The sequence below is a fragment of the Peromyscus californicus genome, unplaced genomic scaffold, assembly GCF_007827085.1.
Source record: "Peromyscus californicus insignis strain IS unplaced genomic scaffold, ASM782708v3 Scaffold_10__1_contigs__length_136768540, whole genome shotgun sequence".
In the NCBI taxonomy this organism is placed as follows: Eukaryota; Metazoa; Chordata; class Mammalia; order Rodentia; family Cricetidae; genus Peromyscus; species Peromyscus californicus.
Genome location: NW_026294391.1, coordinates 31,930,625 through 31,956,197, shown reverse-complemented (window position 1 = coordinate 31,956,197; position 25,573 = coordinate 31,930,625). Strand labels below are relative to the sequence as shown.

At 39.6% G+C, this 25,573-nt stretch overlaps 1 long non-coding RNA gene across 1 annotated transcript in view; it reads right to left on the bottom strand.

Moving 5' to 3' along the window:
- Nucleotides 1–2,989: 2,989 nt before the first annotated feature.
- Nucleotides 2,990–25,573, bottom strand: part of LOC128114660 (uncharacterized) — a 61,035-nt gene continuing 38,451 nt past the window's right edge. Inside the window, exon 4 of the long non-coding RNA XR_008219858.1 lies at nt 2,990–5,767. This is a non-coding gene — a long non-coding RNA (uncharacterized LOC128114660). The remainder of the gene's footprint in view (nt 5,768–25,573) is intronic.

Here is a 25,573-nt window from a genome sequence, read left to right as displayed (position 1 = left end):
TTACAAAGAGCTTTATTAGAAAGAAGGAGGGGATAGGAGGGAAGAGGTCCAGGCCTGGAGAAAAAAAGATGGTGGGAGCAGAGCGGGAACATAGAGAGGGTGGGGGTCCGCATCCGGCTTTTTTAAGGCACAGATTGCATGACTACGTAGTCACCAGTGCCTGCTGATGAAATAAGACACAACATTTCAGACTTTTTGCTTATTATAAAAAAGCAAATGAATAGGAATAGGGGCATTTTCTCCCAGAAAAACTGCTTCCAGCTGACTTGGTGGGCATTGGTTGGTTCTTGGGGGTGGGGGTAGGAAAGGGGTTTTTTTGAAGTTGACAGGCGTCCTGGGATGGTGGGCTGTCTTGCTGCCCTGGAGCCATCTATCCCTCTTGGCTTGGCATTCTGGCCACTTTTGTTTCTGACAGGATACTGGTGAGACAGAAAAAGCCTGAAGTAGATCCGACCTGTCCAGATGGATTTAAGCTGGTTTCTGGGCCTTGGGAGAAATATTGAACATGTTAAGAAGTAGCCATGAGAAAATTAGTGATCATGGTAGTGTTTAGTACTCTGCTTATGTTGGTTAGTGTTAATGAGAGAGACAGAGAGATTGGAACATGTTTTTAAGATTTATCAGAGACAGATTATTTAAGGCACCTGTTTCCTTTACTAGTTTAGCATCCAGGAGACACAGGTGAACAATTGTTGAGAGCATTTAACAGTAATAGATGGTTATATTAAAGTCTGGTTTGTAGAACCCAGACACTTTTGGGTCTGGGGGTTTAAATACCTTTTAGCTGTTACAGTTTTTTACTTGACCGACCTCTGGACTCCAGTTCTGTGGTGATCCTGTAACCATTAGCTGAACAGTTGATTAGAAGAGGAAACTGAAAAGAGAAAAGTTTGTGGGGTGAGAACTCATTTTTTGGAATTAGGGACAAGGCAGAGATCAAGGCCCTGTCTGTGTGTATGAGGAGGAGAAGCACTGCTAACAGGTCTGGAGTGAGGCACATGGATGATGGAGCAATGAAATGAAAGCTCCTACCTTAGCTGGAAAAACTTTTCCCATTAAGTAACTCTGAAAGTACAATTAAATCTGGGGTGGGGTGGGTAAGGCTGACCTCCCTACCCTGACAATAGGGAAATGAGGAGAGGTGAGACCCCAAAACTCCCAGGACTGGGTTAGTGGCTCTGGTGTCCAGAAAGAAAGAAACAGATCTGCATTCTGGGTTCCTGCAAATGAGCCTGTGGCCAAGCCTAGGTCTGCTGGAGATACTAGCTTGATGTTCCCACGCCATCTTGGTGCCTGGGTGCAGTCAGCCTGGCCTGGCAGGAAACACACTAGGCCGTGTGGCCTTCTCCCCACCCCCCCCCCCCCCGCCCCCCGCACTTAAAACAGGGACCCAACAGCTTTCGGGAGCCAGCATGTGCCAGCACTTGGCTATTCTGTTCTCGAGCTTTTTTTTGATCTCTCCCTGGTACACCTCAAATGCCACAGCTGAAACTTCCACCTGTGGGGTCAGGAGCCTTGTTCTCCAGATGCTTAAGTTTTAGCTCTAGGAGACAAGAGACGGATTTTACTCCGTGTCTTGAATTTTTTATGTCTGCTGGCTTGAGGACAGCTTTAGGAAGACCTGCCAGGAGGCAGGCTATAAACTAATCTCTGGATATAGAGTCATCCTTATTACAGGGCAGTTTGAGAATGAGTGGGAGGAGTTAAGGTGAGTTAAAGCCCACCCACTGCCAGTGAACAGAAAGAGGAAGTCAGATAGACAAAAATGGTTGCATGTGGCAGAGGAAGAATCAGAAGTGGAGAAGGGAGTGGGGGTGAGGTTCAGAGCTTCGGTAGAAAGCTTGGGGATAAGGTAACTCTTTTCTTTTTTTTTGTCTAAGGTAACTCTTTTCATTGGCCCATTTGCTGGCAGAAGTTCCCATGAAGCCATTATGTGGCCAAATTTACTGGTATCTGCCCCTGTGTCCCATGGCTGCAGCTGAGAGAAAAAAAATTAAAATAACAAACGGGATCCCAGGCTCCTATTTCAAGCGTCCTTGAGGATAGACAGTCTGCAAATTGGCATTAACAGCACTGGTTACCCCAACCATCGCCACGATAAGGGTAAGGGCTAAGGTGTACACACTGGAGACACCCCACCCCCAGGGGGCCGGACAGCATCCCATACTTCGTCAAGATAGAATGTGTCATGGTATGCAGCCAATGGCCCCCCAGGGGTCCGGCGCGAGTAATTTAGCTCAGGCTGCATAGCCGCAGGACTCACAAGTGATGGGGGAAGACACGGAGGCAGGAGACACAGCGGCAGTGGCAAGACACGGCAGCAACAGTGAGCATGCAGTACCGCAGTGGTGGCAGTGGTTGCAGTCACAGGTCCTTGGTTAGGTTTCCAACAATGTTCAGCCTATCTGAGTCCATAGCACCAAATGATGGTTATAATAAACGGTGCTGGTGGCACAACAACCAGAGTTACAAAGAGCTTTATTAGAAGGAAGGATGGGATAGGAGGGAAGAGATCCAGGCCTGGAGAGAAAGATGGCCGGAGCAGAGCCGAGCAGAGCAGGGTACAGAGAGAGGGTGGGGGGGTCTGCATCTGGCTTTTTTAAGGCACAGATTGAGTGACCACATAGCAGCGCCTGCTGCTGATGTAAGATGCAAGACCCTGAGCTGCGCATGTACAGGATCCTAAAACAGATCACAGCAGAAAAATGAAATCAGAAATAGAATACGGAAATATTAATTAAAGCATTAGTTGATTTTTGTAAAGATGGGCAAAATTCACAAACATTTAGCCAAATTAAGAAAAACTCTTAATTATCTCGGAAAAAAAATACCAGGACTAAATCATGAAGAACTAGAAAAATCTGAATAGGCAAGTAATAAATAATGAATCGAATTCAGCAATGTACATTTTAGTTATAAAAGCTACACAATAACAGAATCAATAACAAAACTTTTACCCTTTTATTAGGTGTAGATTCTTTTCTCATACAATGTAATACGAAAATATTTTTTTCCTCCCTCTGCTACTCCCAGGTCTTCCCCACCTCCTCTTACTGCTGGATCCACTCACTCCTTTTCTGTCTCACATTAAAAAAAAACAGGCTTTTTATGAGATAACAATAAAATATAATAAGATAAAGTAAAAACATCATATCAAAGTTGTACAAGACAAGTTAAAATGAAAATAAAAGAGCCCCAGGAAGAGGCACAAGAATCAGAGACTCACTAGTTCACGCACTCAGGAATTCCCATAAAAATGCTAAACTTAAAGCTTTAAGATATACACAGAAGACATGATACAGATCCATATCATCCCTGTTCTTGCTGTTTCAGTCTCTGTGAGTTCATGTGAATTTTGTTCAGTTGATTTAGAAGGACTTGGTGTCAGCTGTCCCCACTGGCTCTTACATTCTTTCTGCCTCCTCTTCCTAGGCATTCCCTAAAGCTCTCTAATTCTTTCATCTGCTCGTGGGGCTCTTTTCCTCCAGTCTTGATATGAGGGTTTATGCCTAGTTGCATCTTGTTATGCCACATTTGGTGGATATACTTGGGAGGCCTTTTTTCTGAGGGAAATGGGGGAGCAGTTGCATTTGGGGGAGAAAGGAGGTGTGGAGGGGCTGAGAAGGAGGGAAGAGAGGGGAGGCTGTGGTCAGGGTGTATTGTGTAAGAGAAGAATAAAGAAAAATAAAATAAAATAAAATGGAAAAGCCTAGAGAGAAGAGAAAATACCAACAAAATCCTTTTAGTCATGTGGGTCTTTAATTTAAGAACTATATCAAAGCAGCCCATTTCCAAACACAATCAAAACCTACAGAGCTCTGAAGGTTCAGTCAGCAAAAATGAAACCCCAACTACTTTATTTGCTAACTAGTTTTGCTCAGTTTCCCATATTTATACTAACTGCCTAAGAGAAGAAGCTGTGCCTGTTTATACATGTAAATATTATTAGTACAAGTCTATACTGCTAACATAATACTTAGCAGTCAATCAAAAATAATAAAACACACAAAAGGTGATCCAACATCAAAAGTAAAAGCAATTAATAGAGTCAAATTATGGAGCCATTGTTGGAGACTGACTCAGGACTGTTTGACCCAGGACTGTTATGTCTTGAGTTTTCTGCTTCGTGGAGTCTTGCAAAAACAGGGCGTCCTTGGCCTAACTGCAAAATGTACGTTTAGATAAACCACTTGGCATAAACTGTAATCAGCCAGCTACAGAAGCCTGGGACCAAAGAAACACCCACCCTGACCACCCTAACTTCTTCTCAAAATTTTTCCACTCTCCTTTCCCTGCTCCCCCTCCCTGCCTGAAATCCTGCTTATAAGCTGCAACATACTGCCAATAAACGAGACCTTGACACGACTCAGACTAACTCTGTCTTTCCTTATGTGCCTGGTCTCCTTCTTCTCTCGCCCCCATTGGCTTTCAGGTGGTTCCCTCCTCGAGACCCTCGAATAACCTGACCTGCTAGACCGGTCAAGCCATCATAAAAGGTTTCTTAAATAACTCCAAATTAAATAACTCGAGATTACAGAACCATTGAAAATAATTGAACAAAGCAATTGAAAAGAATTATTGTGAATTTCAGTAAAGAAGAGAAGTATGAAGTCAAATGGAAATGTCTAAAATGAGGAATTCCCTCAATAGGCTTATTAAAAGATCAATGTATTTGAAGACAGACTGGGGGAACTAGAAGACTGATTAATATAAATGATCTAAACTGAAATACAAAAAGGGAAATGTCTGGGACAGAGTTTCCAAGAGCTGTTTGTTAGTATGTATCACATGGTATAACCTATTGTCCTAGGAAAAGAAACAAAAGGAAAGGGTGTGGGGAGGAGCTGAAAAGAAGAGAAAAGGCAAAACCAATATTTAAAGAGACAATGCCTGAGAAATTTTAAGATATAATGAAACATCAAAGCTATCCAAGATTCTCAGAGATCCCTAAACATGAGGCGTTTTAATTAAATCACTTATAGATACCTCATAGTCACACTAAGAACAAAGATAAAAAGAGTATCTTGGAAGATGCCAAGGGAAAATTATATATTACATACAGAGTAACAGATAAAGGGATTAAAGGTTATTTCTCAACTGACACCATGAAAGTCAGAAAATAATGGAGTGACTTCAAAATAATAAAAGAAAAAAATCATGTCAATCTAGAATTACATGAAAGCATCTCAATGTAAGTATCTTAAATAAAAGCCAAGAGAATTAGTTGACAACAAATACTCTGTAAAAATATTCAAATTAATTTCTTCTGAGAATGACAACAATAATTGAAGTCTATACAAAGAAATAAAAGTACTACAAATTGCAAAATTATATAAAATTCAAGCTTTAGGGTTTCTTATTCTTGATCAAGGATCTCGAACATTTGTGGTATTTTACTTTATTTAGGGAATCCTATCATAGAGAAAAAGCACAAACTGGAGAAAATATCCACAAACCTCATGATAGCATTATTTACAGTAAGGAATATTTAAATAGTAACTGTTGATAATGAGTACTTTGAGTAGTGGAAGAAAACATTCATAACTTAATATTCATGAAAAATAGACAGGTACATCATTTCATATAACATATGGCTGTGTTATTGCTTTCTTGTGTGATGTAAACACTTAAATTCCTGATATAAACAATGGTTTTGTTTTGGCTCCCAGTTTCAGAGTGTTTAGTCAGTTCTTGGCCCTCTGCACAGCATAGCATTGACAGGAGAATGTAGTGGAGGATTTTCTTCCCCTTCACAGTAGACAGGAAGCTGGAAACAAGACAGAGGCTTGAGATTAGTATAATCTTAAAAAACATCTTTTATGTGTAGGATATTCATAGAGGGAGGTACAATATAAATATTAAGACTTGCTTATTACTTATTTTTGTTCTAATTATAATTTTGTGGCACTCGTGGTTTTATAATGTATTTCTTTTGCTTTCATACAAAACACTGGATCAATAGATTACTTTGCTCCTGCATATATTAACCAGCGTTTCATAATATTAAAATAATTTCATTTTCATACATGTAACTTGTTTGCCAATTGGAAATCTTTCAGGTATATCAATTTGTATACTCTAAACTAGCCCAACTTAAATAAGTCACTGTGATGCTACAATATTGCCAATGACATAGACATCATTAGTGAGTGTTACTGCTGGGGAGAATCTTTTTTCCTGGAATTACAGAAGCTGAAATGATATTCCTTTTTTTTTTTTTTTTTGGTTTTTAGAGACAGGGTTTCTCTGTGTAGTTTTGGTGCCTGTCCTGGATCTCGCTCTGTAGATCAGGCTGGCCTTGAACTCACAGAGATCCACCTGTCTCTGCCTCCTGAGTGCTGGGATTAAAGGCGTGCACCACCACTGCCCAGCTTGATATTCTTTTTTTAAAATTTTTTAATTCATTTTACATACCAACCACAGATCCCCCTCTCCTCCCTTATTCCAAACCCCTCATGCCTCCCCACCCCTCATCCCCTCCTCCAACAGGGTAACTTCTCCCATGGGGAAACAGCTAAACCTGGTACACTCAGTTGAGGCAGGACCAAGCCCCTCCCTACTTTATCAGGGGTGAGCAAGGTGTCTGACCATAGGTAATGTGATCCAGAAAGCCACTCATGCATTGGGGATAGATGCTGATCACACTGCCCAGGGCCCTCAAACAGATCCTGCTACACATCTCTCTCCTGTATGCAGAGGGTCTAGACTGGTCCCATGCAGGCTCCACAGCTGTCCATCTAAAGTTCCTGAGTTCCTATGAGCTTGGTTCAGTTATCTCTGTAGATTCTCCCGTCATGATCTTGAGCTCTCTTGCTCATGTAATCCCTCTTTAGTTCATTCTTAACATCAATCAAATCAAAACCCAAGAAAAAATGTTAAAAGTCTACAGAATATAATGTTCAAATGAAACAATGAAACATCCTCTTTTAAGTCTAATTTACCTCTAATATAGTAATAAAAAAATGAGACAGGGTCTTATCATGTAGATCAAGCTGACCTCAAACTAATGATCCTCCTGCCACAGCCTCCTGAGTACTGGGATTACAAGTGTGTGACACAATACCCAAATCTTGTTATCTTTCTTTATGTGCCTTTCTTAAAGTTATAAACTTTCTGTTTCTATCAGTGAGACTATCTACATCATTTCTAAATGTTCATTTGCTGTTGTATATTCAGTATGCTCTAAGAGAGTAACCCATGCTGGGTGCTTTATAAACAACAGAAATTTACTTTTCCTAGTTCTGTGCACAAAGCATCCACTCTTTGATGAAAACCTCCTTTCTCTGTTCAAATATGACCATTTTCTTTGTCTTCACACAGCAGAAGGGGTTTCAGAAAGACTTTCCTAAGTCTTCCTTAAGGGACACTAATAGCATTCATGGGAAGCCTGACTTCCGTCTCCAGAAGGTTCCACATTGAAACCCCACAACTTGGTGATCAGGATTTTAGCATGTAAACTTTAGGAATCAGCAAACACTTAGTCTACATGAACATAAGTTTGACATTCCAGAACAGTTCAAAGGCTGAGGAAACATTTATTTGAGTTGCTCTCTGACTTGAAGATTTGCTTGAAGGACTCACAGAACACAAGGTGGAGTCAACATTCATGGCTGATATTTGTTTCAAGGGAATGACAAATTGAACAATCAATAGTAGGCAAAGCTGGCTGAAGTAGTCCAGGAAGACCTCGGGCACAAGCTTCTAAGAGTTCTCCTTCAGTGGAATCACACGGGGAACACTTAATTCCCTAAGCAAAGAGCTGTGACAACAGGTGCAAAATATCTACCATGAAGCTCCTTAGAGACTCAGGATCCACACTTTCTATTGGATACTGGTCATGTAGAAAACATGTTAAGTTTCTAGCTAAATGCTAGAGTCTGAGAAGAAACACAGAGCAGGAGCTCTAGATAAACCATATTGTTTGCATGAACAGTTTAGACATATTAATACTCTATTGTGAAGTAGGTGGTTGAAGCACTCTCAAACTCCAAATTCCCAGATGCCAGTCATAGACTGACCTAACAAACAGTCCATTTAAAGTATAATTAATAAGACAATTCTTCTATACACTGCAGTAGACTGGGCATTTAATTAAATTTGAGGGAAAGGAGAAACTATTTCTGCTAAAGAAGATATTGTTTGATGTTTCCAAATAACATTTTCTTCACATATTATGTCTGATTTTGATGTTATAAGGGCATATGTCTACAGTGGACTTCAACATAAAGAAACATATGGATTACATATCTTGGGAATATTGTGAGTCCAAGGCATCTCCAACAGTATGAAAAAACCACAAAGCTTTATTTATGAATGTACACTAATAGCTATTAATTTTTAGTCAAAGTAATAAATAAAATTGAGATATCAAATATAAAAAATCAATTGAAATCATTAAGTGCAGTAGCAGTGGAAAAAAATTGAATGTGAGGAAAAGTGTTCTGGGTCTTTTATCAACTCTGGAAAAAGCACCAACTAGCCAAATTCAGTGTGGCTTTCTCCAAACTATCAAACTAGTTTGAGAATCGATCCTACTCCTTCAAATGGAGAGGCGTTCAGGATAGGAATGCTGCTATTTGGGGATAACAAAGTTGTGGAAATCCAAAAGAGCATCAACAGCTCTAAAGATAGCCTTAGTTTAAGGACACATCTGCTGATGGCCATTGACACAGTATTCACTCAATGGCCTACTTCCAAACATAGTCAAATATAGAAGGAAAGGAGCTCTGACATTAGTGGACAAGTGAAAAATGCATTAAGTCTTAGCAGGAGACCAACCTAGATTCAAATATATGTGTTGCCAAAAAACTATATTATTCTTGGCAGGTCTTTAACATTTTTTCTGAAGCTTAATTTTGCCCTGTATTCACAAAATAGCAACAAACTCAAAGGTTTGTTATGGAAATTACACTAGAGGTAATATTCCCATTAGAATGACTACTAGGGAGGGAGTGCTGGAAAGGTGGTGGCTTCATCTTGGGACATTGCACCATAGTTCTTTATTTGAAATGTTGCAGGAGCCGTTCTTTAAAGGTGAGGAAAGCAGAGAGAAGACAGCCCTGTGATATAAGTAGAAACAAAATCTCTCTTAATTTGTTATCCTGGGCATCTGCTCATATAAAAATACATTAAGACTGGAAGGTTTCTATTTTACAGAAGAGTGTGTAGTGCACTGCAATTTTTTCTTAATAGGAAAGGCCAAGAAACTGCAGATTCTGTTTTTCATGTTCAGTAGAGAAGCTTCAAGTAAGAGATTTTTCAAGAAAAATCTAATAAACAAGCAAGGTAGAGGACTCCAATCTCTCTGCTCATTTACATCCCCCAATTTCTGATTGAATCCTTCGCCAAGAGTGCCATAAATCTCTTACAATGGGAGCTTCCTGTAGGGCACACCATGTGACAAAATTAGAGGGAATGATTGCACATCAACATTAAAACAACATGAAGTATAGATTTTCAGCACAACCAGGGAAAAGGGAGTTTGGAGAAAGTGGTTTTCTTGAAGCACTGAGCCTATGTCGGTGGATATTAAGATGATTTCACAGCAGCTGTTAAAACTCTCATTCCTACGTAGTGGGACTAGCAAATTACAAAAATGAAAGGATTTCCCCTACCACCCAAGATGAGGATAAAAAGAGAAACTTCATGTGAAAAACCATTCCCTATGAAATATAAATAACAATAATGAGACTGGGATGCTACAAAAATAGGACAAAACTCATATAAAACACAAGAAAGGAGAGGTATTCATTCTCACATTTTCTATTTGGTGTGGTGGGTAGTTTGATTTGGTTTTGCACATAGTAAATGGTCCTGGGTGGTACAAAATGCTTCTTAGTTTTTCTGCATGCCCTACACCTGTGAGACATAGTGGAAAGGATAAGAGATGTAGAGAAAAGTGTTATAACTTTAATTCACTCACAAAAGTCATTTTATCCCAGGAGACTTGGATAAAAGAAGCTATTATTCTTGTGTGTGGAAAGGTCACAGCATAAATATATACTCATGCAACCACTGTGTAGACATGCTATTCAAAGGGAATAGATGGGAGGCCCCACGTTAGTTTTGGGGCAATTGATAATACCCTTCTGTCTCCCTTTTCTGACAAGAAAGTGGACTTTCTTAGAGTTTCTCTAAGCTTTCAGAAAGAACTTTATGCTTATTTCTGACATTTGTATTCATAATGATATTGTTTCCTTTCAAATTGTTCTTGCTGACTTGTGACAACTTCAATTAACACTTAGCTATTAATATGAAGGTCAGCAAATCCCCTTGAAATTCAGAATCCCGTGGAAGGAAAGCATTGGACCAGAGAGAAGCCTAAACTTTGAAGTGAGAAAGAAATTCATTTGAATCCCTGTTTTACCCCCCAACAAGCTGCAGGAATTTATTGCACCACTGAAGCTCTGGAAATACAATCATTCACCTCCAGAATGAAGTGCCAAGTTACCAGAAGTGTAGAGAGGCTTATTTGAGAACAATATTTTCAATATATTTAGTAGGGTGCTAAGTACATGGTAGGAACTCAAGTAGTTGTGATTATACTCAGTTGTGAGTAATTTTCCTCAAAGGTGAAGGCTGTGAGAAGTTATGCTAAGAAAGGTCCTGTGTACTGGCTGGTTGTGTGTGTCAATTTGGCACAAGCTAAAGTTGTGGTGGTATTTTACTTGTACTGAAATGTGATTTTAATTGTACGTTAATAAATAAAGTTGTCTGGGGGTCAGAGCTATTAGAGCCATACCAAGTGCATGGCGGTGGTGGCACATGCCTTTAAGGACCTGGAGGGTGGTACATTCAGGCAGTGACGAGGCAGTCACATGTTTGGGTTTACAACCAATGAGAAGGCAGAACAGCTAGACTATATAAAGACACACACAGGAAGTAGGTCCCCCTTTCCGGAGAGCTCTCTTGGCTGAAGAGAATCACTGAATCAGGAAGGGTGAGGCTCTTAGCTCTGACCTCTTGGCTTTCTTCTCTGAATCGGCTCTGTGTTTCTTATTTAATTAGACCGTTGGTTACATCTACAAATGGCGTCCAACGTGGTGGCAAGAGTTTCCACCTAAAAACTGAGAAAAAAGATTCTAAAACGGAGCTAAAAACAGCTTCCTAAATGTCTCTCTCAAATGAGCGGCAGCTGCCGGTTTGAGCTACTGGCGGGTTCCTGGCATGCATGCTCGACCTGCAGTATGGCGGGAATGAGGCCTCTGCAAATGGCACATTAAGCTGTGTGGTGGATTTAGCCTTTGCTAGTACAAAAAAAAAAAGAGGTTTCTGGGCTACATGCTGCTTTGATAGAAGCATAGATCCACTATTTCTGAGAGTTGATGGCTCCCAGAGCTGGCGGAAAACGTATCACCACCATGTTGGGAAGCTGAAGTGGGCGGAGCCAGCAGTGCCAGCGCCGTTTCAGGCTTAGAAGGCTGCAGTTCAAAGCAATAGGCTCAAGCTAATATAAAAAAATAAGCCACGTAAAGATGGCTACCACACAGAGAATCTGGATTATGTTCTCTTTGATATTCGTAACTGAAGAAAAACATTTGATTACAAAAGCTGTTGAGTTATGCCAAAATGTATATTTTAAAGGTACCTTGACTTCAAAATTTGGATGTAAGGATATGTTGCTTTGGAAAGGAGGCTCTGTTTTTGTTTCCACAGAAAGCCAGAGGCTATGGATTTGTTCCAGATTAAGATCCATCAGGTTTGACCAGCCAAGACCCCCTGAAAGGTCTCTGATGACACCATGGCCCAGATGATCCAACATCCAGAACCGTTTCAAGGCAACTGGCTCAGACGATACACCCTCATGGACTACTCCATAATCCTAAAATATTCTTTGTGTCCCCATAAGATACAGCACCCCCCTCCAGCAGGAAGTAGTAAGAGAAGCTACGCCCAAATTCCCAAATATACCAAGCTGACTTTGGAGATGTGTAAAGGCTTAAACCTTCCTTTTTAAGAAAAGAAAAGGGGAAGTGCTGTGGGATGGTCTGTATGTCAAATGTGTTGCTGATTGGTCAATAAATCACTGATTGGCCCGTGGCCAGGCAGGAAGTATAGGCGGGACAAGGAGGAGAATAGAGCTGGGAAGTGGAAGGCTGAGGTGGAGAGACACCGCCAGCTGCCATGATGAGAAACAGCATGTAAAGATGCCAGTAAGCCATGAGCCATGTGGCAAGGTACAGATTTATAGAAATGGATTAATTTAAGCTGTAAGAACACTTAGCAAGAAGTCTGCCACGGCCATACAGTTTGTAACCAATATAAGTCTCTGTGTTTACTTGGTCGGGTCTGAGTGGCTGTGGGACTGGCGGGTGAGAGAGATTTGTCCTGACTGTGGGCCAGGCAGGAAAACTCTAGCTACATAAGGTCATCAGAGGAAGGGCCCTCAGTTGAGGAAATGCCTCCATGAGACCCAACTGTAAAGCATTTTCTCAATTAGTGATCAATGGAGGAGGGTCCAGTCCATTGTGGGTGGTGACATCTCTGGGCTGGTGGTCCTGGGTTCTATAAAAATGCAGGCTAAGAAAGCCAGGGGAAGCAAGCCAGTAAGCAGCACCCCTCCATGGTTTCAGCATCAGCTCCTGCCTCCAGGATCCTGCCCTGTTTGAATTCCTGTGCTGACTTCCTTCAATGATGAACAATAATGTGGGAGTGTAAGGGAAATAAACCCTTTCCTCTCCAACTTGCTTTTTGGTCATGGTGTTTTGTTGCACCAATAGAAACCCTAGTTAGGACAGCCTGTAAGAAGCTGGAATTTAACATCACAGGACAGTTTTTATGTGCAGTTTGTCAATCATTCAATCAAAACATTTATTTCCTCTAAAGTTATATTTGCTTCTGACCCTCTACCCAAATGAAGACTCTAATGAAAGACTTGTGGTTTACTAATTTCTATTTATAATTTCTATAAAAATGCTCTCTGGTGACCAATGCAATTAAGCTTAAGAATTGAAAGTTGTTCATCAAATCTCATCCCTCTTCTTCTTGAGCATCAAACTAGAATGAACTCTTCCTAGCCTCCCATGGAACCACGTGAGCTTTAAGCAATGGAGTGTGAACAGAATTGAAGTACCATAGTAGACTGATTTGTGAATGAGAAATAATTGGTATGATATTATAGCTCGAATGTTCTTTTGTTACAGCAACTAGCTTTCTCCCAGTTATTGCAAATGACAAAGAGAAACCCTTTCTCCCCATTTTGCACATTATCTTATTCTTCCACACCATCTCATTGAGTCTCCCCTATGTCCAGTCGCCTCTTCAGAGACACTTAGCAATATCTACACTTTTGGGGGGTTCACAACGAGAAAGTGTTATTGACATTCTGTGGGTGGAGATCATAAATGCAAACAAATGTCCTACAATATACAGGACAACCCTCTCCCCTACAGCAAGGAATTACTGAGTCTGAAGCCTCAGCCAGTTAGCCCTGCTCTACACTTTGATGAGGCCATAACACTCTTCTCAACACTACGGTTCTACAAGTGATTTGTCCTTCTTCTTTTCTCTCTAAGCTGTCCTGCTTTTATAAATAACGAACAAATAGGTTTTTATTTTTGGCTTCCTATAACAAAGTGAAAATATGTACAGAGATATGGCTTCTTTCCCAGCCTCTATGCAACCCCCTTCAGTCACAGCGGTCACAGCGAACTCCATAGAAAAGTAGGAGCTTTGTTTTCTTGTGTGTCACTATATCTTTAGACCATAGAACAATGCCTGGTACACATGAAGAATTGGCTCAATACTTGTTGAGTGAATAATTGCATTTTAGAAACCACAGGGAGGAGCAGGAGCTGAGATATTTGGGGAGTACCTGCCCCACTTCAATTGGCCAGAAACTCCTGAAATCTTTTAACTATTGCCTGGGGAAGGAAACCTGGGTTAGTTGGTTCTATGTGTAGTCTCCAAATTTTCAAATTGTGTTTGATAACTTAAAAAAAACTGTGCAGTGAGTTAAAAAAAAAAAAAACTTGCTGCTTGTCCAGTAGACCTGTGTTTGGTTCCCAGAACACACATGATAGCTCATAGCCATCCCAAACTCCCATTCCAGGCAATACAGCACCCTCTTCTGGCCCCCATAGGCACCAGGCACACATGGGGTACACCCAGGCACACATGGGGTAAACACACACACACACACACACACACACACACACACACACACACACACACACACACACACACTACATACATGCAGGCAAAACATTCAAACGCAAAAATCAAAAACAAATAAATCTTTCTGAGGAGAAAAAAAACCCCACAACACTGTATAGTCTTTTTAAAGCAGACAATATACATCTATCAGTCTCATTTGGCTCCCAATCTCATACACTAAGTTAATATTATTGATACTAGCGCTGCCATCACTGGACTTTCCCTCTATGTCAAACATTATGTAAGTAAGTTTTCATGGCATTCTAATAGCTTAAAACAATAAGTTAAACTTTATCTCATAATTAGGATTGGCAGCAGAAGCTTGGCTTACATGAGAATTTCTAGTCTTGGTTGGCTACGGTCAACTTTCAGTCTGCTATGTGGTTAGTCTCTAGTAAGTTGTTTGGCTAGCCTCTAGATGTGTGGGGCTAGTGAGGCATAAGGTTGCCTTCTTCCAGGAGGCTGGGTTGAGCTAGTTTTAGTGACAGCCACAGTCTCCAAGGGAGGCCCAAACTGAAGTATAGGTCTTCTTGAGACCTGAATGCAAAATACTTCAACTGCCCCCTAACTGTCCAAAGAAAATACTAAACTCAGCAGACTAAGGGTCCTGCTACCTGCCTAGAGGTTGAACCAATGGTAACTGCTGTCCTGCCTGGATCTCAGAAGGTTGCTGGTGCTGGATTCCTCTTTGCTGTACCTCATATGTCTGCTAGCTCCCCTTTCCTCCATGGCCATCATATCTGGCAGGAAATACCACCTTCTGCCTCTTTGCCACCTTACAGCTACATGGTTTACCTGTCAGAGAACTTGTTTCTGGCATCTGTACCACTAGACAGTAGGCAGATCTAGATCTAATGTTCTGTCTCAAACCCTCATCATACATCACCCTTCATAGCTAAGCAGGAATTACTCAACTCTATTAAAAATAAAGCCAAACTGAGCTCCCTTCAGAAAGTTTGGGGGCAAAATGACTATAAAATATTTCTAAATGGGGCCACAATCTACTGTCTAGAGATATGGAAATCTAAAATTTTCATTTATAAGTACTATGGGAGCCCTATCCTATGAACTCCAGAAGCTGAAAATCTCAAATGTCCTCAAAGGCTGCAAGCATATTTGCTGAACGCCTAGGGAACTAGTTTCATGAGTCCCAGATTGCTGAATGCTAGCCCTGCATATGTTGGAAAAGCATGACTGGTTTGCAAACTGTTGCGGACAAATGCCTTGTTTTTCTTCTGGCTTGGTTTTGAATAGAGAGTAGGATGCTAGGCGGGACGGAGTGGGTGTAGAGCTAGAACAGGCATTGTTGTGCAGGGCTCTGGATGCCCCTGCACGAAGTCTGAAACAAAAAGCAGAGATTCATTTGGCAAACAGCTTTTAGGATGAGTCATGTGAGGGAAGTGGGGCTGGGTGTCCACTCTTTGTGCTTCCTGGGGATCATGGCAAATATTTAAATTGTTGGGAAAATAGAGTGGGTGGGAAGCAAGAAGAAAAGGCTAAGGAGAGAGAGACTTTAGAGGCTTCACTAACTTTAAAGCAAGAAATAAAAGAGCCCTTTATTTAACAGCATCAATTCTAACAAGAGAAATGGCCTTCTCCGATTTTAGAATGCTCTTAAAATTCTGAGGTTTTGGAAGGTTTAAGAAGCTTTAATTGAGCTGTGCATGTTTTTATGTGACTATAACCTCAGGTCTCAGGAGGATGAGGCAGGAGAATCATAAGTTCAAGATCAGCCTGGTCTATATAAAGACCCTATCTCAATTTTTAAAGACAGGAAAACAAAGAAAAGGGAACAGAAGAAGCTTAAATTGCACACTCCAGTTCAGGGTTTCTTAGACTTTTCTCTGAGATGCAATGACTTGAGAAGGAAGAACCTACATGATTATGATGCTTTCTGGGCCAGGTACATCCAAATTTGGTGGTGGAGTAATCTCAGACATGGGTATTTACTAAAATATTACAAGTGGTTTTGATGTGCAAACGGGGAAAACACTATTCTAAGTAAATTGACAATTGGTTGCATGTTTGGAGATCCACATTTAGTATGAAAACCACAAAGTAGTTATACAGTCAGAATTTCATGAGAAAGTGAAATACTACAGAATGCAACCCATTCCCTTTCTAACAAAGTATCCAATTCATTTAAGCTTAATATGTAAGGCCACTTTCAAATTTAAATTGCTGAGATTTTAAATTCACTTATGCCGAGCACATATAATAGAGATCCAGTACTAGACCTGATGTTTCAGATTATGTTTTTGAGACTTAATACCTTCAGACAAAAAAAGAAGAGAAAACAAAAGTTCCGAGGTAGTTTCTTGTTTTGTTGAGGTCGTCTCTTAAAGTATACCAGTTTGGGCAGGTTCTGTGTTTATTTATTTATTTTTTTTATTGATTTTTCGAGACAGGGTTTCTCTGTGTAGCTTTGGAGCCTTATCCTGGAACTCACTCTGTAGCCCAGGCTGGCCTCGAACTCACAGAGATCCACCTGCTTCTGCCTCCTGAGTGCTGGGATTAAAGGCGTGTGCCACCACCGCCCGGCTAGGTTCTGTATTTAAAATGAACAGATTAAAACACAATCTTCTAATTCTTCCTTTATAAGCACCGTGAAAGCCCTATCCCACAATTTGTCTATTCCAGAAGCTGAAAACCTCAAATGCCCTCTTGGTATGATTGCCTTCATCATAACAAAATTTAACTTAGAACTCAAATAAATGAATTGATGAGTTATACTGAAAATTACTCCATCATTCAGTGGGACTTTGTGTACAATAATATTGTCAGGTCCCAAAGAAACTCGGAACAAATGGCTAACTGTGATGCCTATTAGCATACCAAAGTATCTGCTTGGTTTCTAGACTCATTCAGTACCTGTGGCTCCTCTCTAGTCTTCTCACCCTGCCCCCTACCCTAAACCTCTCTAGCCTATGGGATTTGCTTCTCTTGCCCCAGCTTCTCTTTCCTATTTAACCCTGCCATTTGGGCCATGCAAGCTCTTGGTTCTCAATCTCTTGGCTCCTCTCTTCCTTGGCTCCTCTCTTGGTTCTCTTTGCCCTCGTTGTCTTCTTTTATCTTGCTCTCTTGCTTTCCTCTCATGAGTGGGCTCAGTCTGCTGGCCATGTTTGTGTACTTCTCTCCCTGCTCTGGACTCTTGTAGATGCCTCTGTCTGTTCTGTCACTCATATCTACAATAAAAACCTTCTCCGCAACCACACCAAGGAGTGGCTATGTCCTCATTTTCATTCTAATATCAAATAACAAAACAACATACTTGTTATTATTTCAAGAGGATGGTGAACATGTGTTTTATCTGTTACTTACCATATTTTCAAATGTAATTCAGTCTCAAACATGTCTAAGATGAGCCTGTGGATTAATTTGGTAGAATTTTTACTGTTATTAATATACTACACCATACACTGAAAAGTATTCTGTTTTTCCTTTGGCAAATATTGGGACAAACGTTACAACTAGTTGTTATTATTATTGTTACCAGAAATCATGGTAATGAGCCACTCAGCCCACCTTCATCACAAATGAAAAAGGAAATTTAGAAACCTATAGCTAGTAAGAAATTTGAGTATGATTCAAATATTCAATCTTGTATTAGAACCTTTGACTTTGTAACAGCAGTGTCTTAGTTGTAGCTGTACCTATTTTATATATTTCATTGATATATATATATATATATATATATATATATATATATATATATGTATTCACATTTTTCTTGTGTTTTCATTTTGTTTTTTTAGGGGGGGTATTTATTTATTTACTTATTTACTTACTTATTTATTTATTATGTATACAGCATTCTGCCTGCATGCCAGAAGTAGGCACCAGATCTCATTTCAGATGGTTGTGAACCACCATGTGGTTGCTGAGAATTGGACTCAGAACCTTTGGGAGAACAGCCAGTGCTCTTAACCTCTGAGCCATCTCTCCAGGCCCTCATTTGGTTTTTAAATATATCATTTGAGGTTTCATACATGAATATAATTTGCTTTGATCAAATCTACCCCAACTCTTTCCCCATCCCCTATATTTCCCTCCCAACTTCATGTCCTCTCTTCTTAAATGTAGAGTTCTCTTAGTACTGCCTATATGTGCATGGGTATAGGACCGTCCATTGGCGTATAGGCAATTTATCAAGGCTTGCATCCTTAAAGATACTGGCTCCTCCTCCCCCAGCAGCCATCAATTACTAATATCCCCTCATCTAATGGTTGGACTTCATGAGCCCCTCCCTGTTGTATAGTGGCTTCCTCCAAATTAACACATTCCTTTCAGGAGAGAGGGGAGGCTCATGAGATTCAGAAGGCAAACAAAATATTAGGTCTGGGAAATCAGAAACATAGAAATTCCCCCAAGGCTCCTCCCCAGCTTTATAGGAGCCAAGAACTTCTGGGGAAGGAGAGTGGCTAGCTGAGCTTCAGACAGGAGATCTGCAGGGCCTGGTAAGCTCCCTGCAAGCAATGCAGAGGCTTCAGGGTTGTGACTTTCATGAGGGATCATCCAATTTGGGATGGGCTTTCTGCTGATGCAGCTGCTTTGAGGTCAGCCCTGCTCCTGGAAGTAAACCCTTCAATCACACTCCTGTTGTTAGTAACTTCAATAAAAACTTATTGTTTCACCAAGTTGGAGTTTGGTCTGTCATGAGTTCCCTTTCTGGGGTAAATAGAAATTTTCTTGTGTGTCACATCTCCCCAGGAAAAGTCATTCACATAACACTCCCACATTCATGCTGGCTGGCTTGATCTTATGTAGGTCTTCTGCATGAAGTCACAGTTGCTTTTAGTTCTTGTGTGCCACTTCCATGTTGGACCTGGAAAACTCTGTTTCCTTGTAGTTATTCACCACCTTTGGCTCTTACAATTTTTCTGACTCCTCTTCCATGATGATCCCTGACTTTGAGGAGAGGAAATGTGATATAGATGTGCTAGCACTGCACATTCTTTCATTCCTTGCACTTTGACCAGAAGTGAGTCTGTATTAATTGCCATCTACTACAAATAAGAAGCTTCTCCAATGAAGGTTGAGAATTGTACTAATCTATTGGTATAAAGATAAGTATTTAAGGTGATTTAATTGAGTAATGATAATATGTTATCCCCTAGGGCTAATGACCTAGCAAGCCAGGGGGACTTGGCCCAATTAATACTACAAACATGAGTTCTGTCTTAAAGAGTGGACCTTAAATCCAATCAGAAAGTGGTTGGTTACTCTTATTCTTGCTGTTATTGTACCAATGGTCATATCTTGCCAGGTTGATCATTATTTAATTCCCAGAATTCACAGCTAGGCAAAACTCTTGATTACTTTCTTCCCCTGGGTGTGTACAACATCTTCTAGCAATATGAAAGTTAGCCAGGAGGGATAAAGCTCCCAGGTGAGTGCCACCTTGAGATTGCTCCATGTTCTATGACTCACATATGTGATATCTTTGGCAATGGGGTCTCATCATCAAGTTCTGAAAGGTGACAAATAACAATGTCAATAACCCTGTATTGTTTGGAAAAGATCTATGCAAACTCACGGACCAACAACAACTGGAAGGGAGGTAATCCACATCTGGAACTGAACTTTTTGTTTGATAGCCTATGACATCTGGGAAAGATTTATCCACTTGTACAAGTTAACTCCATTTAAACTCTTTTTATATGTAAATGTTTTTGGAAGCTTCTACAACAATCAGCTTCTGTGTGACTTTTGCAAATCTCTTTCATGTTAGTTATCCTTCCCTGTTCCCCTTCCTCTACCCTGCCCTCCCACTCCACTTAACCCTGTCTGTCCCATTATCCTCCCTTCTCCCTTCATAGTACCTGTATTGTACTGTACTCCATCTGCTTGAAATCTCTCTGCTCCATGTCATAAATTTAGTTTTCCTCTTCTATTAGCTTATAAGTTATACATTTTTATCTCAGTACCTTAATGTTTAAACATCTACCAGTGACAAAAACTCAATTTAATATTTTTCTGCAGCATGAACATTTTAATTCCATTTGGTGGTTTTCTTTTTTCTTTTCCATGTGTGTGGATGTGTGGGTGTGGTATTAAAGATTGAACCCAGGTCCTCATGAGGGCTAAACACATGCTTTACTACTGAGCTCTCACTGCCCCTCTTTCTGCATGTTATTTTACATTGCATTTTAGTTTTATATTGTTTTAATTTCCAAATTAGAGACGTCTAACTGGCTGTGTACTATTGCATTTTAATGTTATTAATACTGTAGATGTAGATGGCTTACAGAGCCAACAAACTCTCTGACACGTCTTGAGGAAAAAAAAATAGCTGTATGTTGCCCCATGCCTCTCTATCAGATATTTTTCTGAATACCAGATAGAATAACTCTCTATGATGCTTGATTGTTCTCTTGGCTTTACTGTCATAATTCTAAACAGTATTCTTATACCAATGCTTCTTGATTTCTGGGTTTAGAAAATGTATGTTGCCTTTCTAGTATGGAGGGTCGATTGTTACATCAACTGCCACCATTGTGGTTTCATGGCTAGACATTTCTAGCTCATCTAAACCAGAGAGTATACCATGGTTACATGACCTTTCCTAGAATCCTGAAGTTAATTTTCTGTTTTGCCTTTGGCTTAGTTTTCTATATTCTTATCAAGAACACAACTTCAGGATTTTTTGTTGTTAAGCAAATCTCCTCTGAATATGTTTAAATGCATTCTAAGATAATCAAGCTGAGTTATTTCCTTGAAGAATCCCATGAACAATTTTTGTCTTTTCTCAAGATGGGTCATATTACCCAGAGAAGAAACTTCTGGTGAATTCTCTCAGAGGACAATAAAGCTGTTTAACATTGTGAGTACAGGGCATAAAAAGAAAGCAGAAAGCCTTAGTATTTTATATGGAAACTTGAGCTCAATCCTACTTTTTTATACAGCACCTTGTTTTTAGTCCAGAACTTGTCTATTATACTCTTTCCAAAACAAGAAAGATTCATCTATTTTTACTATCTTTCTAAAATAAGAAAGACACAAGTCTGGCTTGGAAAGAAAGTAGTCTTCCATGATAGTAGGGGAAGTAAGATCCAATTATTTTTTAAACAGGCCTTCAAAAGGCAGAGGACCAAGAAGTTTGCTGTGAGATTGTGTCTTCTAGATATGACAGGGAAGCAACACCCCTGGAATCATGACAATATGGCTGCCTAAATAAGACCCAACCAGTGCCAATGACTGTTGACACCCCAATATGGATAAAGGAAATGTCAAAGAGTCCCATTCCTGGATGAAGAGCTATACTCAATTAAGTACTATTGAGAGAGGGAGAATTAGTATTCCCTAGGATGACCCCTTCACGAGCTTATCTCACATCAAGTGATCAGCCCTAAAAACATACATACAAGCAACACTAAACTGACTCAGCAGGTTATATTTTATATATTTTCTCAAATTTATAATTTTTCTTTAACTATATATTTATATACTATAATATAATATTTTACAATATAATTATAAATATATATAATTAAAGAAAAAGAAGACATGAATTTGAAAGGGAGCAGGGGCTTGGGGGATATGGGAGGGATTGAATGGACGAGAGGGAGGATGGGAAATGATGTAATATTTTAATTAAAAAGTGTGTGTGTGTGTGTGTGTGTGTGTGTGTGTGTGTGTGTGTGTGTATGAAATTATCTTACTTTGAATTACATTTTCCTCATTCCCTTTCAAGGTAACATTTGCCTCTAATTCAGGGTTCTCTGATAAAATTCCAAGTTACTTTAGATCCCAAACTCAGTTCACTCAGGCTTGATAAATCATTTAATATTTACTCTTTAGTTTTCTATCTTCTATAATTGCTATCTTTCTTCCTACATTTTTGTGTTATCCTTTTGAATTTGTACCCCCCCCAATCTCGTTATATTTACTCCAGTGGGTTTTCTGGAAGTGGTAGAAATGAGTTCAATTTAGGCAAGGTGGGCTTGGCTTAAGTTAGAGTTATTGTTATTTAACCATTATTTTTTTTTTATTTCAATTCCCATTAAGTCTTTCCGTTTCTTTGCCAACTATTCTTTTTTTTAATTAACATTCAGTCCTTCCTTTAAGGTGGTTTTTCTCCTTTTAAAATTGAAATTTATCTATAATTACTAGTGTATGCATGTATGTGTGTGTATTCACCTGAATGCCATGGTTCACATCTGGAAGTCACAGGACAACTTTTGGAAGTCTGCATCCGTTTTTCCCCTCTACCATGGGACCTGGGAGCAAATTCAAGTTATCAGGTTTGCACAGCAAACACTCTTACCTGCTAGTCCATTTTAGTAACTCTGACAAGGCCACACCTATTCCAGCAAGGCCACACCTCCTAATAATGCCACTCCTTATGGGCTAAGCATTCAAATATATGAGTCTATGGGGGCCATACCTATTCAACAACCCAGCAAGGTATATTCAATGGTGCAATAGTGGCACTAATATCTTGGAGGTAAGCAACACCTTCTTAATTGAACGTAAAGCTTGCTCAATAGCAGGGAACTCATACCTGGTACTGTAAGCTTAGGCAAGAACCATGACTGCAACAGTGCTAGAGCCTGAAGGAAAACCTACTACTGTAATTTTCCTAATTCAATACAGCTTCCAACTGTATCTTCCAACTGTATTCTAAATACTTACCTTTATACCCACAGATAAGTATAACTCTCACCTCTCAGCAAAGAAGTTTCTTTTTGCAGCAGACAGAAATCCACAGTTGGTCAAAATGCAGAGAATAAGTGACTTTGGGGTGCCAGCCCCAATAGGTACATCTATAATACAGTTTCTATATCTAAGGTTCAGGGAACATCACAGAATGGGAGCAGGTAACTTGTAAGAGCCAGAGGAACAGAATGCCTGCTGCGAGGTAGTATTTTCTGGACATAAAAGTGGACTGCATCCATGAAATCTCAACAATATGGCTGCCTAAACAAGACCTGCATGATGACCACACCAGTTGACATGCTAGCACAGAAAGGGGAAAACCCATGATGGGATTTTTAGAATCAGGAAATATTTCAGAACAGAGAGAGTCTTCATGTGCCTGCAAACAAATGTTACAGTCATTTGTGAATTGTATAGACCAGTGGTTCTCAACCTGTGGGTTGTGACAGGTATATCAGATATCCTGCATATCAGATGTTTATATTGTGATTCAGAACAGTAGCAAAATTGCAGTTATGAAGTAGCAACAAAAAGAATTTTATGGTCAGGGGTCACCACAACATGAGGAACTGTATTAAAGGGTCGAAACATTAAGAAGTTTGAGAAATACTGACCTAAACTAAGTGGTGTAATTATTTACTGACTCACTTGTCAAAGAAATCATCTCTCTTTAAAAAATAGCTTCTGATTTTGCCATGCGAAATTATCTGTGGAATATATATGCACTTGGAAGAGCAAGATCCAGCATTTCTCCTTTTGAAAGCACAGACAAGAACTGTACATTTTTACCTGGACTAGTTTGTGGTTACTGTGCAAATTTTATAATTATTTTCTATTAGTAAACAATGCTCTCTTGTAAGATTTGAGGTTTTCAAATTTTAGGCATAGTATCCAAATCAAACTTTATGTTGAATTATGATAAAATTATGAAATGCATCACTTAGCTTGATGATATCATACACAAGCTACTTTATTAAACAGTTAGGGGAGAAATGATGATACATCATTATTTAGTACTTTAATTGAGATGCGGAAGTCACTAGCACGCTCTGCTGCTTTAGAAGAAAAAATGACAACTTAGATTTAAAGAGTAAACTCTCCCAAGTAATTTAAGTCAAGAATGTAAAGCAATAAATAATGATCACATATGCACTATATGTTAATTACATATCTGTAAAATCATTTTACAAAATGTATACATTAAAAATTAGTTGACTCTTAGGTGTTGGCAAAATTTTTCTATAAGCATCATATAGTATTTTCATTTTTGCAATCTGTGAAGTGTTCACTGCAGCTAGTTAAGTCTGCTGTTACAGCACAACATGAAATCAGCTAAGGATAATATTTAAATGAGTGGGCATAGCCATGTGCCAATACATTTTATTTATAAAATCAGACTGTAGGCTGGATTTGGCCTGTGAGTTGTAACTTGTCCCTGTTTTAACTTTCGTGTTGGAATTAGGTTTCTCTTAAGGGAGTGTTCAATACTTAAAAAGGGCAAAAGTATTCAGTTCGGAGAAAATTGTATTAGTTCCTCATGTTCCGCACCTGCTGTGTCAAAGAAACGATCAGAGACGTTAACTGTCAAAACTCAAGTAATAAATTCAGTCTACTTCTGTCCATTGAGAAAACCAAAATAAAGTTCCAAGCAAGGGAAAATCAGAAATCTAGTTTCCCCAAACAAACCAGCGCAGTGGTACACACCTATAATCCCATCATTCAAGTGGCTGAAACAGGAAGCTCAGAAGCCCAAGGCTAGCCTATGCTACAAAGTGAGTTACAGGACAACCTGTACTGCATAAAGAAATCCTGTCTTAAAAGTAAAAGCAGAAAATAATCCTCTCATTGTGCTGTATCTTTTAGCTGCTCCAGGCTTCCATGTTGTTCCTTTACATGCTATGACGTAGGTGGTTAAAGAAATCAGGCCTAGGACATGGGCAGTGCACTTATGAAGAAGTTTTGGCTGCCTGCCTAAGAGCAAACCAATTGACATTCCAGAATAGAGGAGGAAACGACTCATAAGGTCCGGTCCCTAGCAGAGGAGTTATTGGCATTTGATGGCTGCTGGTGAAGGAAGAGTAAATGGTCTTCAGGAGTGTAGCCCCTGGTAGGTTGTCCCTGCTCCAAAGGATGGCCCTATAGTCATGTGCATATGGGCAGCATGAACTGAATTCAGTGCATTATATATTTTTAATACTCTTTTTTGAAGTAGGGAGAGGGAAATGGTGGAAAGGAGATTCAGGAAGAGTTGAACAGGGAAGTGTAAGTGGGTGGCTATGGTAAAAATACATTATACACATGTACTAAATTATCAATGAATAAATTTAAATTAAATGAAGAAAATTAGTCTTTAGTTCAGGACCTTAGTGCATCTACCAAGAAGGTTAAGATAGTAGTATCTCAACTTCAAGGCCTACATAGTTCAAGGCCAGCCTGGGTAACTCAGGGAGACTCCATCTTGAAGTTCAAGTACGGAATAAGGTCTGGAGGTGCTGCTAAGCGGTAGAATATGTGCCTAGTATGTGTGAGGTCCTGAGTTCCATATCAGGCACTTCAAATTAAGACAAGAAAAAAAAATTCAGCTCTTATACCTCGAGTTAATTTTTGATTGAAGAATTTATTACTGAATTGATCAATTTGTATCTTAGGTAGGCAGAGTGTCTAATTCCAAATATCATATTCACAGACTGTGAACTTGCTATCTAATATTTTTATTTCTCCTTGAATAAAAGTACTTTTAACCAAATTCCATACAAGCGTC